The sequence below is a fragment of the Balaenoptera ricei genome, chromosome 9 (assembly GCF_028023285.1).
Source record: "Balaenoptera ricei isolate mBalRic1 chromosome 9, mBalRic1.hap2, whole genome shotgun sequence".
NCBI classification, from domain to species: Eukaryota; Metazoa; Chordata; class Mammalia; order Artiodactyla; family Balaenopteridae; genus Balaenoptera; species Balaenoptera ricei.
In genome coordinates, this window is record NC_082647.1 from 22723088 (window position 1) to 22736610 (window position 13523).

At 39.8% G+C, this 13523-nt stretch overlaps 1 protein-coding gene across 1 annotated transcript in view; it reads right to left on the reverse strand.

The window, feature by feature from the left end:
- Window positions 1-13523, reverse strand: part of KLHDC10 (kelch domain containing 10) — a 138309-nt gene that overhangs the window by 1166 nt on the left and 123620 nt on the right. Inside the window, exon 11 of the transcript XR_009504988.1 lies at window positions 848-952. The gene's annotated coding sequence lies outside the window, so the exon portion shown is untranslated. The remainder of the gene's footprint in view (window positions 1-847; window positions 953-13523) is intronic.

Consider the following 13523-nt stretch of genomic DNA (forward strand, 5'->3'; position numbering starts at 1 on the left):
CTGGGTATAGGAGAAGTCAGGAAAAGGGTATATACCAGTGGGTGGGAAAGGAGGGGCAGATAGCCACCTCCATAGCAGCCTCTGAGCATTTCCTCACCCAATTGTCACAGTGTGTGAAGTTCCACTGTAAGAATTTGTTTTATCTCCCTTACAATATGCTTTCAAAGAGGAATTTTTGCTGAGAGTTACTACCCAATGAGTTGAGTTCACTGTAAGTGTTAGGGACATGACAGCTCTCTTCTCTTCCTGAAAAAGATAGTGGGGATGAGCCTAGAGCCACATTGGGGATCCAGCTGAAGCTTAGACCCCTTGCTCCTGAACCTCGGGCGTTCAAAAAAGGAGTGAGGACTCAAGGATAATGCCTGAGATGAACAAAATCAACATTTCCTGGAATGGATGAAATCAGTAATTTTTTTAATGAATAGAAGAAGTTGGAGGAGGAGAAAGCACAAGCCTTAGTAGGAAGCTGTAGGGAAAACTCCAGAAATCACTGTTGTTTCTCTCTGCTACTGACAATATAAACAGATGCTTATCAGAATAGAGTAGCATCCTTTCTACCGCCTCATCATTCTGAAAGCTGGATAAAATAAGTTTTTTTAGAAAGCTATATCGAGATATACATGACATACAATAAACTGCACATATTTAAAATATGCCATTTGAAAAGCTTTGACATATGTATACACCCATGAAACCATCACCACAATCCACATCATGAACCTATCCATCAACCGCAATAAAATCTGTTTTTGAGACTCACTGAGAAATCTCCAGATGGAAAGAAACCATTGAAGACCCCTTGCTTTGCAGATGAGGAAATGAGGCCCCAAAAGGGGAAGTGACTTACACAAATCCTCAGGAGTGATCAGGGGTAGAGCAGGCATCCTCAGACCCTGGGTCACTGCTCCAACACTCTGGGCTGTCCAGTCATCCAAGGTATTTCCACTCAGTTCTAGGAAAAGACCATTTTAGACCAAACACCTCTTTATCAACCTATCCCTGGGGAATCTGTAATTCAGAAAGAGAAAGATGATAGCTGTCTTTAGAAAAGTACTCTTGGGACTTCCCTGGTGGCACAGTGGTTAAGAATCCGCCTGCCAATGCAGGGGACACAGGTTCAAGCCCTGGTCTGGGAAGATCCCATATGCTGAGGAGCAACTAAGCCTGTGTACCACAGCTACTGAGCCTGTGCTCTAGAGCCCACGAGCCACAACTACTAAGCCCATGTGCCACAACTACTGAAGCCCACGCGCCTAGAGCCCATGGTCCATGACAAGAGAAGCCACCGCAATGAGAAGCCCACGCACGGCAACAAAGAGTAGCCCCTGCTCGCTGCAACTAAAGAAAGCCCGCCCACAGCAATGTAGACCCAACACAGCCATAAATAAATAAATAAATAATTTTTTTTAATGATGTATAAGAATACTAAGAATATGTACAGACATGGAAAGATGTTTACAGAATATTAAGGTGGTGTTTTTTTTTTAGAATCCACTTACAAAACAAAACATGCATTCAAAATAATGACGATATAGGAAGGAAATACACCAAAAATTTAAACAAGTGATTTGGCTATACACTTCTGTGTGGTTAACAGTAACTTTAATTTTCTTCAATTTGCTTATAATTTACATAAAAAGAAAGAAAGAAAAGACCAAACCTCCCTCTAAGGTGGGATGGGAAACCACAGGTCCTGGCATCTTTCCTTATACCTTGGTCCCAACTGGGTTTCACATCCTTCCTGATGCTGTGCTTTGTAGCCTTGGCTTTCCTTTTGGTCTGTGAGTTCCTGATTTGGGTTCACCTTAATACTTCATTTTCCCACCTACCCATACTTTGGGGCTCCTCAAAGCTCACCACCCTGGTGGTTCGCTGCTGCCCTCACCTGCCACCAGCAGACAATCACCATGTTAATCCAGTGGGACCCAGTTTACACTGGGCCCTGGCCTTCTTCCAAAGACAGCCTTTGTGCTTGCTTAGGTCTAAAAGTCCATTACACAAATTCTTGTTTCTATTAAGTCAGTTGGGAAGAACAAATAGAATTCATAGATCATTTACTGTTTGCAACACCAAGCTCAAAAAACCTCCAGCACAATAACTATTTGTCCTTCCTCAGCTGGAAGATAACCACCCAACACCAAATTGTGAAGATCTGTCTTCTCATCCTTCTCTGTCTGCATCAGGTTCCCATTTATGATCACCCCAGCTCAGGTTCCATGAATGGATCCCTCATTTATGGAATACCTACTATGTGACAGGCACTGTTAAGTTGTAGGACTCCAAAGATGAATAAGATTTTATCAGTCAAGAGCTCAATGTCTAGACTAGCACTGTCCAATAGAACTTTCTGCAGTGATGGAAATGTTCTATATCTGCACTGTTTCAAGAATGTAGCCACCAGCCACATGTGGCTATTGACCACTTGAAATATGACTAGTGTGACTGGGGAATTGAATTTTTTAAATTTTTAATTAATCTTAACTCAAATTTAAAAACTGAAGCAGTGTAAAATATTCTTCCTTTAAAAACAATGTAATGTTTTGGTAGGACATTTTAACTGTTGAAAATTTAGCATCCAAACTGAGATATACTGCAAGTATAAAAATACACACCAGATTTCAAAGACTTAGTATGAAAATTAGAATGTAAAACATGTCATTAATAATTTTTATATTCATTACATGTCAAAATGATAGTATTTTAGATATATTGGGTTAATAAATTATATTATTAAAATTAATTGTACCTGTTTCCTTTTACTTTTTTAAATGTAGTTATTAGATAATTTTAAATGACATATGTGACTTGCATTAAATTTCTATTGGATAGCACTGATCTAGAGAAAAAAAAAAAGTGATATCTAAACAAAGTCTTCAACTAAAATACATTATACATTCCTGGAAATGTATACAAAAGTCTAATGCATAAAAGTTAAACAATAGATTTACCTGATATAACAGGGTGGGGTAGTTAATTCTTAAGAGCTAAAATATATTATAAAATCCCTAATTTGAATATGCTAGGCCCGCGAGCCACAATTGCTGAGCCTGCGCGTCTGGAGCCTGTGCTCCGCAACAAGAGAGGCCGCGACAGTGAGAGGCCCGCGCACCACGATGGAGAGTGGCCCCAGCTTGCCGCAACTAGAGAAAGCCCTCGCACAGAAATGAAGACCCAACACAGCCATAAATAAATAAATAAATAAAATTAAAAAAAAAAAAAAACATACTGCTATTATTGGTTACTTTTATAAGTGTGAGATGATACTATATTTGGGGGAGAGCTAAATTATATTCCATGATATGGATATATTATAATTTATTTTAAAAAAATCCCTTGTATATAACATCCAATTTTTCACTATTTCAAAGCATATTATAAGGAACACTCCTATATTACCTTTGTATACTTTTTACATATTTTTCTGCTTCTAAAATAATATTCTCATAGTAAAAACATTCAAATATTGCTGAAAATTATAGCAAAAATGAGACTACCTCTCATGTTGCCCCCTGCCCTGTGCCAATCTGCATCTCTGATGATTATTACCAGTTGGGTATATACATCTTGTCAGAAATTTTTTTTCTGTGTATATATTAATCAGCTTATTTTTTTCTTTTACAAAATTTTAGACAGACTATACATACTGTCCAACTTACTTTTTAACTTAAAAATATATTTAGTAAGCAACAAGGATATACTATATAGCACAGGCAATTATACCCATTATGTTGTAATAACTTATAATGGAGTATAATCTGCAAAAATACTGAATCACTATGCTGTACATATGAAACAAACACAACATTGTAAATCAACTATACTTCAATTAAAAAATGAGAAAAAACACATAAATTTGCCCACCCACAAAGGCGAAATCATTATTTTTCTCAACTCATAGGGAATATCAAGGGTTGAAACCTCAGAGCACAGGCTTGGCCTTTATAAGTCCCTGGGCTTAGTGTCCAATCTAGCCTCAGACATAGGTTCTAAAGGTTTCACTAAAACAAATACTTGCTACATTTACTTTTCCACACTTATTCCTATCATATGTGGAGAAGACCAGGCTCAGGGGAGATGCCATATATGCTCAAACAGAAGATGCAGTGTTGTGGGCTATTTCCCCTGAGAAAATCCAAATCCAAAAAGATGTGTTTTTAATTTTTGGCTAAGCTCTCATCTATACTCTCTCGGTGAAATTGTCAAACGATGGTAATAGGTATTTAATTTTTAAAGCTGTGGAATTTAGCGGTTGCTTCATTTGTATATAAAGTTTACAGAATCAAAAAATTTAAAAAGATGACAGTGACATTACTTGCAATTAGAAATTTCCTTTCAAGATCTTCATCAAGATTTTTTTTTAAATGTCAAGAAACTTTTTTTCAAAGAATAAAAAACCTCCTGATTTGCTAAAAAAAATTATTACTTGGGCAAAGGGGGTCAAAAGGTAAAAAGATAAAAACTATAGTTGATGTAAAAGAGACATAGAAATTTTGAATCATATTCAAAATTTAAACTTAATGAATTAAGTAAGTAAAAGAGTGGATTGCTGGGCCAGAGGGTAACTCTTATGTTTTAACTTTTTTAGGATCTGCCAAATTGTTTTCCAAAGTGAGTGCCAAACATTTTTATAGGCATTTTGGAAAACACAGAAGTGAAGATAATCCCTCATTCCAAAGAGCTTACAATTTACAGTAGATGGAGAGATGCAATTAACATGTATACATTAAAAGTATAATTATAATATAGCTTATAATTAAGAGCCAAACCATGCAACTCTAAATTAAAAGTGGATCTACACACAGTCATACATTTTTAGAGCTGGAAAGGAAAAGAAATATATATACATTCTATATAGATATCATTTGGACACCTTTCCGTGTCAGTACATATACTTAGGTTACCAATAAATGCTCATCGATAAGAAACTTATTCAACAAATTATGATAGAGCTATACAATGGAATACTATGCAACCATTAAAAAGATATGATATAGGTCTTTATGAACTTACATGGAATTATGTCAAAAATATATTTATAAGCAAAAAAGGCAAGTTGTTGAATAGTGTATATTAATTTTTTTTTTTTTGGCCGCACCGCATGGCATGTGGGATCTTAGTTCCCCGACCAGGGATCAAACCCTCACCCCCTGCATTGGAAACGTAGAGTCTTAACCACTGGACCACCAGGGAAGTCCCAATGTTCCCCTTATCTTTGGTTGGTGTGGATTTGTTCTGTTTGATTTAACCAGTTGACAATTAGAAGACACTAGGATTTTTCTAATTTTTCATCATTTGAAACAATATAAATACTAGGTAAATCTTCGTGTATATCCATGATGATCTCCTTAGAATAAATTCCTAAAAGTAGAATAGTAGGTGAGAGGTTCATATCTGTAAGTTTTTGGATTTGAATTGCTAAATCCTTCTCTTGAAGGCTGTAACAGTGTACACCCTTCCACTAGTGCCCAGGCTTCTGGATTTTATTTGTACTGTGCTTGGAAAAGTCTTCCCTACTTGAGATTAGGATACTTTTTACTAGTGCATTTTTCTAGTACTTTTATGGTTTCCTTGTTTTATCTTTCAATTTTGTTCCATCTGGAATTAATTTTTATATAAGGAATTAGTTCACATCACCTTTCAGATATATTCTTCAGGAATATATTTTCCAGCATTTTATATGTGTTCTTTAATTTTGATCTTTTTTTTCTACAAATGAGCAGAGTCAACAGGCTTAAGTCCAAATATGTAATTGGTGCTAAAATGCACCCCTTCCAGCATGTCTAATGATTTCCAGCTTTGTCTCAAATGAACTAAATCTATAAAATCTATTCTTCTTATCACTAACATCGACATATTCATTTTTCCACGTATAAATGTCAAGGACTAACTATTCAAATAGACGTACAAACACCAGTGAACAAAGATATTGATGCCATTGAAACTAAACAGTGCAGTCATTTGAAATGTTCATTCATGAGCTCAAGTACAAAAATCCAAGCTCTGGGGTTTAGGAGTGTCAATGAATAATGTCCAAAAATCCAGTTTTTGAACATCAAACCTATGATAGGAAAGATTGGGGGTTCATGATAGCAAGATATGATGGGGTACAACAGGGGTCTCAACTGTGGGAACCCAACTTTCCTGGGAGATCCACAGAAAATGTTAGAGGGGTGATCTTTGAGACTGGTCTTAAAATTGAGGAGTGGTTCAACATTTGAAGAGTCCAACATTTGAAGATTTGGTGACTGGTGTTTCAGGCAGAGGAATCAAGTGTGGGAAGGTGGCTAGGCTTGGAAGGGGGGCTTCTTAAAGTCCTGATACCATCTTTCTCCACCCCTCCCAACTTCCCCTCTTCAAAAGGAGGGAAGGATATGATGCCAGACTTACTGATTGATTATTTGACCTCATTCACAATAAATGTATTACTCCAACCCTGCATATACATTTTATACCTTCTTATCTTAATTGTGTAATAAAAGGCTTTTCCCTCTTTAAAGGAACTTCACACAAAAACAAAGCAGGTCAGGAGATTTTACAGGTGATAGCCAAATGACCTAATTTAGTCCTTTGTTAGTGTGGTGGCCTGGGGTACCAGGTAGCCTTGGCTTCTCACCCCTAGAATGCCTGTCTTCACCTGCAGAAGGTGATATTCTCCTTTTTGTCAAGGCCTGGACCCTGCCCTCACACAGGCCACCTTCTTCCCCATCTTTCCAGCTACACTCCCAGCCTCTTTCCCTTCCTCAGTCCAAGCTCCCTACCTCCCACCTCGTCCCAATACACCCAAATCACTAGAATACTTTTAAAAGTTTTTTTTCAATATTTAAGAACTTAATCCTACTTCCTCTATTCCCTGAGTCCCAAGACTCTGCACATTTAAAATTAATTAAAAGATTTTAATACCGGAATTCCCAGCTTAGCAGCCATCAGTGTATATCCCTGAACCTCCCGTTTAACACGGATTTTCTGAAAAGCATGCTGTGTGTTGTATTCTTTAGGCAGTGCTGGAGCTGTCACAGACCAGCTCACCAGAGCCACTGTGCTCATTTCTTCCCAACTCCACGTTCAGTGATGTCACTTTGTTAATGTGAAATAAGCAACAGTGGGAGTATTTATATCACAGAAATCAGCAAGTGCTACAAAATCAGGGCTTTTAACAATCAGAGCCGATTGTTAAACATTTACCAGCACACAACTGTTTTAAGGATTCTTTTGGTTTCCAGTAATAGAAATTCACTTGAGTTAGCATAAGCAAAAAGGGGAACTTATTATAAGAGCCAGCGAGTGAAGTGTCATGATGCCTATGAGAGGGTAAACAGATTGGCCTTAGGAATTAACTGGAACCAGGGACTTGAAAACGATCAGAACTTCCCATTGCATCTCTCTGCCCTTCTCTGCTTCATTCTTTTGTTCTTGTTACAACCTTCTTTCCCTGGTTTCCAATCTATATGAAGGGAAACGTGAAAACCTGCTCTAAGTCCAGTCACCTAAGGAGACTGATCTCTTTACTGGTCCCAATTCCAAATTCTCAGGAAGGAACTTTGATTGGAAGAAAGTCCTACTGAAATCAATGCCTGGACAGGGTGAAGGGATGGAAACAGGCAGGATCACACTGTAACAACATGCATGAGAATCAGGGAAAAAAAGAGGCTCCTAGAAAAGAAAAGAGTTGAGGCAGTCAACCCAAAAAGTCCACGACATTTATAAAGACCTTTTCTCAGCTATTAACAGCTCTCACCATCACTACCACAGGCTCCATCAAAGGAGTACATGTACTTAGTATTTATTTAACGTCTGAGCACCTTATAATAGGCAAAAGGAGCTGCTCTAGAAATTATAGAGGATAAAAGATGATTAAGACTCCATAATGGCTGCAAGTAAAAGAAAAGCCAACTTAAAATGCTTAATAAGGGAAATTTTCTTGCCTAACAAAAAGTCTAAAAGTAGGATGATTCCAGAATTTCTTAATTCAGCAGCTCAGGACCTAGACTTTTCCATATTTTCACTTTGATATGTTTAGACTAATGTCCTTATGGACACAGGTACCTGTCACAGTTGAAGTCATCAACATCACCCGCCAAACGAAAAGGAACAATTTCGTCCCAGTGCAGGTCTTTTTTAAGACTGAAAAAACTTCTCAGAATGCCCCCACCAGCAAACTTCCCTTTCCAGAATTAGATCACATGCCCATGCATGAACCACTCACTGACAAGGGGAATGGCACCACCCTGGTTGACTTAGACCGACTGGGACCTAAGTCCTATAAGGGAAGGAGAACAGTGGAACAAAATGCGGAGCTGCTGGAACAGAAGGAAAACAATTGATGGAGGCTACCACAGACCCTTGCTGCATCTGAAGGGGTGCAATCAAAGAAAAGAGACAAAAAGACTCTCGCCCTAAGTTGAATTTCTCCAAGCGCTTTTGTCTCATTCAACTCTCTGACCTGCCACATCACTTTTACTAACCCTGGCTGCAGACCCTTCCACTGGGACCTGGTTTTTATCTCCCTGCTTCCCTCTTTTGGTTTACACTAATTAGTAGCAGAGTCGGCTCCCTGCCTGATTTTCTCACTCCTAAATCAAGATTTTGAACACATGAAACTTCATAGTGACAGAAGGCCCTAATAAACAAAGACAATTATAGACAACAGGCCCCTGTAATCAGGCAGCTTGAGGGTCTGCCTGTGAAAGAGGCCAAGCTCAGAAGATAAAAGATAAGAACTAGAAAACAGTATTGTCTGGGATTATAACATTTTTGTTTTTGTTTTTAAGTATTTCATGCACTTCCTTTTGTTCACTGAGTGGAAATCTGCAGTGAGAAATGTTATGCAAAAATGGACAAGTATTATTTTTTTTTTGGAATACATCTTTTTTGCCAGCTTTCCTGGGCCTAATAACTTCCAGTCTCATACAAAAAAGTTCGGTTTTCTACTTCCGTCTGTAGCTTTGTTAAATTTAAAGTGCAACTCTTCTTTACAGTAAAAAGTGCCTATAAATGTACACTTTAGTTGGTATTAGATACTAAAAAAAAGAGGAGGGACATTTTCTCCCTTTTGTCTCCTTCACTACCCCTGCATGTTTGTGCCTGATTTGTATTTCCTCTTACCCTCCAATGCACCTCTGTGACCATATGTTCCTGACAGACAGAGAATATCCAGGTGGCCTGGTACTTGGAAACTTGTCAGATGTTATTCAAAGCAATAAAGAACACATCATACAAGTCTTTGGTATATTGTTACAGGGAAACCCTGTTTAGAATTCACTAATTGGGAATTTGTGATAATTTGAGGAAGGGCTGGCTGAAGTTAACCTTTGTACTATCTATGGAAAAAAAAAAAAAAGAATTCACTGCAGTTCTCAATAGTGTAAACAAGATTGGAAAGGGAATAATTATCTACTTAAAAGAACCAGTTGTTTTGAAAAGCTTTAGAAGTATCCTTTTACATACAAACAGGGTAATTATGATTTAAACAAAGGCTGGCCTGTTTCTAAGGCTTCTTTGAAATGTCAATTACAAATTACTCTTGTTTATTCACCAAGGCAAAACCCACCCCTGTGTACCAGGCAACAGTTGGTTAGCTTGCTTTCACTTACTCTATTTGAAAATAATAAATCTAAAGTTCTTTTAAAGTTGTATAATTTAATTCAAGCTTTTCACTAATCTAGACAGTTGGTCCATCCTTTAGTGTTTGAGTGATGATTTACTAATTACTAGCATACAACAATCACGAATGCATAGAGTGACACCTGCCTTCATAACGTAGTGGAATAGCTGGCGAATACAGAAAATCGACAAAGAAAACTCCTCCAGAGCGGTGGCTCCTATTTTCTATCCTACCGTAGTTAAGAAACACATTTTGCATTGATTGCAACTCAGTACACACACACTAAAACAAAAACAATACTTACCTTTATTATGTGCGACACTGTTATTTTCTATGCATTTGTTAATAAATGCTAGTCACTACCCACTAAATTGACTGCACAATCTATTAATGGGTCGCTGTTTTGAAAACACTACCCTGGAATCTGTTGGGAGATAGTATTCTTTTGTGAGACAAAGGGATGGCGGTGGTGTCACCAGCAGAGCCCATTAAAAATTCCCGGTAAATAAAAATAGAATCTGGGTAATAAAGTCTAACCTTTTTTTTTCTTTTCCTTTGTGCTTCGCCTAGTTTCAGTTGCTCATGGAGTACCGCGTGCAGAAGCCTCGCACCCGGCACTGCAGCCCAGAGTTGCTAGTGCAAAATGGCCGCTCGGACACCTCAGCTCGGTGGGCCGTGTGCAGAAGCTCTGCACACGACACTGCAATTCAAGATGGTGGCGGCAGCAGGCCGTGTGCAGAGACGCTGCGCCCAGCACTGCAACCTGGAGCCTTGAGCAGAGCAGCTGTGCCTGCCCCGCAAGATCTCTGCCTCCCTCCCTGCTGACAAGATCCCTATACAGCAGCCCTGCCCAGAGCCTGTTGGGAAGAGTGTGGACTGTAGAGCGAGAGGTCACACCTCCCCATTCTTTGATCAAAGAATAAAGCTTTCCTTTCCTTTTGAACCAAACTCAGTCTCATTCTGTTGGCTCCAATGACACCAGGCAGGAGGACACTTTTGTGGGCCCTAGGTGGGAGGGTCAGTAACAGTGGCAGGAGCTGTAGCTATGTGGTTTTCTTGATGGTGTCCTCCCCCAATTCTCCTCTCAAATCTTTGGCCATCAACCTCACTGCTCTAGTCACTACTGCCTCCTATTCCTCAGCATTCAGTACAAAGCTCATTCTTACCTTCACCAACCCTTTCAGCTAAGTTTCCATTTCCCTTCTTTTTTTCAAAAGCCCACCCTGAGTTTCTGCCTGATCTACTGATAGTTGTCCAGCCTTACTCACTGCAAATGAGGCAAGATGATGCTATAAGGCCTCTCCACTGAACAGCGTCAGCCCTCCCCTGCTTTACTTAACTGCTCCCATCTCTGCTCAGCTTCTGACCCTTGGCTCCATTTTCCATGAATAGTCCTTCTCTAGTCTCTGGACTCGGTTTGGTATTTGGTGTCTGGTCTCTCAAGTTCTTATCTAATCACTGTTCATTAAGAACATGGATAACGTGTTATCATCACAGTAAAAACAAAATCTTTGTGATCAGACAAAACCCAAGACCCAACTCCCCAACACTCACCAGCTCTATGATCTTGGGTGTATCATTTAATTTCCCTGAGCCTCGGTTTCATCATCCATAAAATTGGATGCAAGCTTGTGAAGGGTAAATTAATCCTTATAAAATGCTTACTTTGGTGCCTGGCATATAGCAAGCACTCTCTAAATGTCATCTCTTATCAGTATTATTATTGTTGCTGTTATTGCTACTGGCTTGCCTCTCCTTCCACCAAAACCACACCACCCAATCTTGGAGGGCAGAGGTTCAGAGTTTGAGACTATCTACCGTGTAGCTAGTGTAGCTATAGTTTCCAGTTCCCCTATTCCCCAACCCCTCTCCAAACACCTCCCATGTGTATACTCTCATTTCTCATTTCACATCCATCTCTTAAAACCTTCCCTGGGCTTCCCTGGTGGTGCAGTGGTTAAGAATCCACCTGCCAACGCAGGGGACACAGGTTCGAGCCCTGGTCCAGGAAGATCCCACATGCTGCAGAGCAACTAAGCCCGTGTGCCACAACTACTGAGCCTGTGCTCTAGAGCCCGTGAGCCACAACTACTGAGCCCATACGCCACAACTACTGAAGCCCGCGCGCCTACAGCCTGTGCTCTGCAACAAGAGAAGCCACCGCAATGAGACACCCGCGCACCGCAACAGAGAGTAGCCCCCACTCGCCGCAACTAGACAAAGCCCGCGCAGCAATGAAGACCCAACACAGCCAAAAATAAATAAATTACATTTTAAAAAGAATATATTGTTTAAAACAAAACAAAACAAAACAAACTTCCCTGCATCCCATAGTTCCCTCCCTCACAGTTCCTGACAAGAGTTGTGATGCTTGATGTAGGTGGACATTGCTACACAGGTCAGTTCTGACCATTTAGTTGCATGGATGGACCACAGACAGGAAGCAAGCCCAAGCGTTCCATGCCTCCCCACAAGCAAGCTACCCAAACAGGTTACAACCTTCTCCCATAAAAACCACAGGTGGCCAAGGTTATCCCATTCAGCAAGGACAGACTGAAGAAGGGACTGTTATGAAGCCCAGGGGCCCCACCCTGACAGCTCACACAGGCTCTGAATACAATGAAAACCAAGCCACAACTAATGTTTGCAGCCCTAGTTTCAGGAACTATCTCCCACTTCACATGTTCCGTACCTCGCTCATCAATTCAGTTCCAATGAGTCTGGCCATGCTTTTGCTCCTCATCCTGCAATGCCCTTGCCTTATTCCTCTGATTCAGTGTATTTCTCTCCTTGGCTTTGGCTGTCCTCCCAGCTGCGTTTGGTCTCTGTTTTTCGATTAACGTACTTACAAATTACCCTAATTAATCCCTTCATATTTATAGACCCTGGTTTAACTCATCCATGATTCCTTCTTCCAATGGACACCTGTCTCCCACCCCCCAACTCAGACCTGTGCTAGCCCCACAGATGAGACCATGAAAAGTAGTAAGTCTTTGACATACGTGACTTTTCAGATAATAGTTCATTGCTTATATTTTAGATCCACAAGCAACACATTTGGGGCCTGGACCCATCGTACTCTGTTATCTAGAATACAGTCATTGTCCTCCTCTTCCTGATGAGATTATATCAGCTTGGATATCACTTATGGCTGTGTGGGAGGTGGTAACTGACTTACCTTGAAATCAGGATTTTTCCATCTTCAGAAAATAATGGCTAAGATCACAGTAATTAAGAGCCCAAACTCTGAAGTCAGATGATTTGGGTCTAAATCCTGTCCCTGCAACTTACTATATTTTGAGTTTGTTTTTATTGTCTTTTGGTATTTGGGTTTTGTTTTGGTGCTATTTAAATAAGCAAGATAACAAGCATCTTGATCATATCAAGTTAGAAATACCAGAATCATTCACTAAATTTTAGATATTGGCCCCTGCCCTGCTTTCTCTGCCTCTGCTTTCCTCAGCTCCTCCCTTTTGCATTCATGAATCCCTCTGCATATTGATTCAACTGCATTATTTATCTGCCATGCTGTCTGGCACTGTGCTGGGTCACAGAGATACAGATAAGTCATGGACTCTATCTTTAAGGGTGGAGATAGATAGATAGATAGATAGATAGATAGATAGATAGATACAAACAAATGCATGCATTAAAATGTTAAGGGTGCCGAGATAGAGAACTTTTCAAGGTACATTGGAGCATAAGGGAGGGCACAGTGAGTTCTGCCTGAGGGGACAAAGTGGAGGAGGGTAAAATCAAGAAGTAAAGGAAGTCTTTGTGGAAAAGGTTGATGCTTGAATTGAAACTTGAAGTTGTCCTCTTTTCACTTGCAGCCTCAGACCTGTTCCAATCCTGAGGAAATCTGAATAAGACAGTCTCCACAAATAAGCTCAGAAATGTCACCCCATGTCCTGGATTCTAG